Source organism: Mandrillus leucophaeus, unplaced genomic scaffold (genome assembly GCF_000951045.1).
Source record: "Mandrillus leucophaeus isolate KB7577 unplaced genomic scaffold, Mleu.le_1.0 Scaffold238, whole genome shotgun sequence".
Classification (NCBI taxonomy): Eukaryota; Metazoa; Chordata; class Mammalia; order Primates; family Cercopithecidae; genus Mandrillus; species Mandrillus leucophaeus.
In genome coordinates, this window is record NW_012102454.1 from 106237 (window position 1) to 108580 (window position 2344).

The following is a 2344-nucleotide window of genomic DNA, read 5'->3' on the forward strand; positions in this document are numbered from 1 at the left end:
GCTCCAGCCACAATGGTTCTCAAATACAGTAGGCAGGCTCCTGCCTCCAGGCCTTTGCATGGCTGTTCCCGCTGCTTGGAATCCACTAGCCCCAGCTAATCCCCACGGCTCACACTTCCACTCCCTGCAGGGCTCAGCTCACAGGTCACATCTCAAAGAGCCTTTCCCGAGTATCCTATTTAAAACACCTCTCTGTCACCTATTGCCCAACTTCTCTCACCGTGAATGTAAACTCTGCAAGGAGAATGCTTTTTTTGAGACAAGGTCTCACTCTGTCACCCAGGCTGGAGTGCAGTGGTGCGATCATAGCAGCCTCAACCTCTAGAGCTCAAGCGATCCTCTCACCTCAGCCTCTGGAGTAGCTAGAACTATAGGCGTGCACCACCACACCCAACTACTTTTTCAAAAACATTTTTTAGAGATGGGGTCTCTCTGTGTTGCCCAGGCTGGTCTCGAACTTTTGACCTCAAGTCGTCCACCTGCCTCGGCCTCCCAAAGTGCTGGGATTGCAGGCATGGGCTGGGATTACGAGGTGTCACTTAGCTGGAGAATGGTTTCTAGGCTGTATCCCCAGTGTCCGGAATAGGCGTGTCACGGAGCAGGTAGTCATAAATATTTGCTGAATGAATGATGTGGTGAATTAACGAGAAGAGCTGAGACCAGAGGGCCTTGGACATGACGTAGGCATGTCAGATTTGTGGGTGCCATCACGGGTAAGAACACGGGTGGCATGGTGATGGAGGAGAGAAAGCTGTTTGGAGTCAGACTGACCTGGCTCAAGTTTTTGTTGTTGTTGTTGTTGTTTTGAGACGGAGTTTCGCTCTGTTGCCCAGGCTGGAGTGTAATGGTGCAGTCTTGGCTCACTGCAACCTCCACTTCCCAGGTTCAAGCAATTTTCTTGCCTCAGCCTCCCGGGCAGCTGGGATTATAGGTGCCTGTCACCACACTCGGTTAATTTTTGTATTTTTAGTAGAGACGGGGTTTTCACCATGTTGGCCAGGCTGGTCTTGAACTCCTGACCTCAGATGATCCACCTGCCTCAGCCTCCCAAAGTGCCTGGCTCAAGTTTTGACAACTCTATTTTCCCACAGTCTTTTCACATATGATTTTGTGTGTGATGCTGAGCCACTTGGGCCTCAGTTACCTCATCTGTATAATGAAAATAATATTAACCTCTTGTGGTCATACTGAGGATTCAATGAGATCATGTATCTGAAAGCACCTAATATTTTATTTGGTTCACACTAGGTATTTAATAAGGATGCCCTAGGGCTGACCTGCGGTGGCTCCTCAGGTCCGGCGACGTCTGAGGGCAATTTTTTCCTAGCAGTAGAACACGGGCCTGTTGGTGGCGTGGGAGAATTGAGGTGAACCGTGGACACAGCTTTGAATAACTGAATCACACAGGGAGAAACTTACTTTCTTCTCAATTTTCTTTTAAGCTCTGTGTGTTAAAGAGAAAGACCTCAATTATGTTTATTTTTTGAAAACATTTATTATTAGTGTTATTCTCCTGAGGCCTGGACCTACCTTTGAGAAAGACCCCGTGTCCAGTTGTGCTGGTGAGTCAGAACACCTCTTTCATCCTTGCTAATCTTCCTTCTTAACAAACAGGGCACGTGGCCGGGCGCGATGGCTCACACCTGTAATCCCAGCACTCTGGGACTCTGAGGTGGGCGGATCACTTGAGGTCAGGAGTTCGCCACCAGCTTGTCCAACATGGTCAAACCCCATCTCTACTGAAAATACAAAAATTAATTGGGCATGGTGGTGTGCACCTGTAATCCCAGCTATTTGGGAGGCTGAGGAAGGAGAATTGCTTGAACCAGGGAGGTGGAGGTTGCAGTGAGCCGAGATCGCGCCACTGCACTCCAGCCTGGGCGACAGAGGGAGACTCCATCTCAAAACAAAACAAATAAACCAACAAAAAACAAAGCGTGCAGGAGCTGCAGCAAGTATAATGTAATACCACTGTTTACTCATGCCTGTCATCCCAGCACTTTGGGAGGCTGAGGCAGGAGGATCTTATGAGCCCAGGGGTTCAAGATCAGCCTGGGCAACACAACAAGATCTCATCTCCACAAAAATAAAAATTAAAAAATTAGCTGGAGGCCAGGCGTGGACTCCACTGCACTCCAGCCTGGGCGACAGAGGGAGACTCCATCTCAAAACAAAACAAATAAACCAACAAAAAACAAAGAGTGCAGGAGCTGCAGCAAGTATGATGTAATACCATTGTTTACTCATGCCTGTCATCCCAACACTTTGGGAGGCCGAGGCGGGCAGATCACGAGGTCAGGAGTTCGAGACCAGCCTGGCCAACATGGTGAAATGCTGTCTCTAC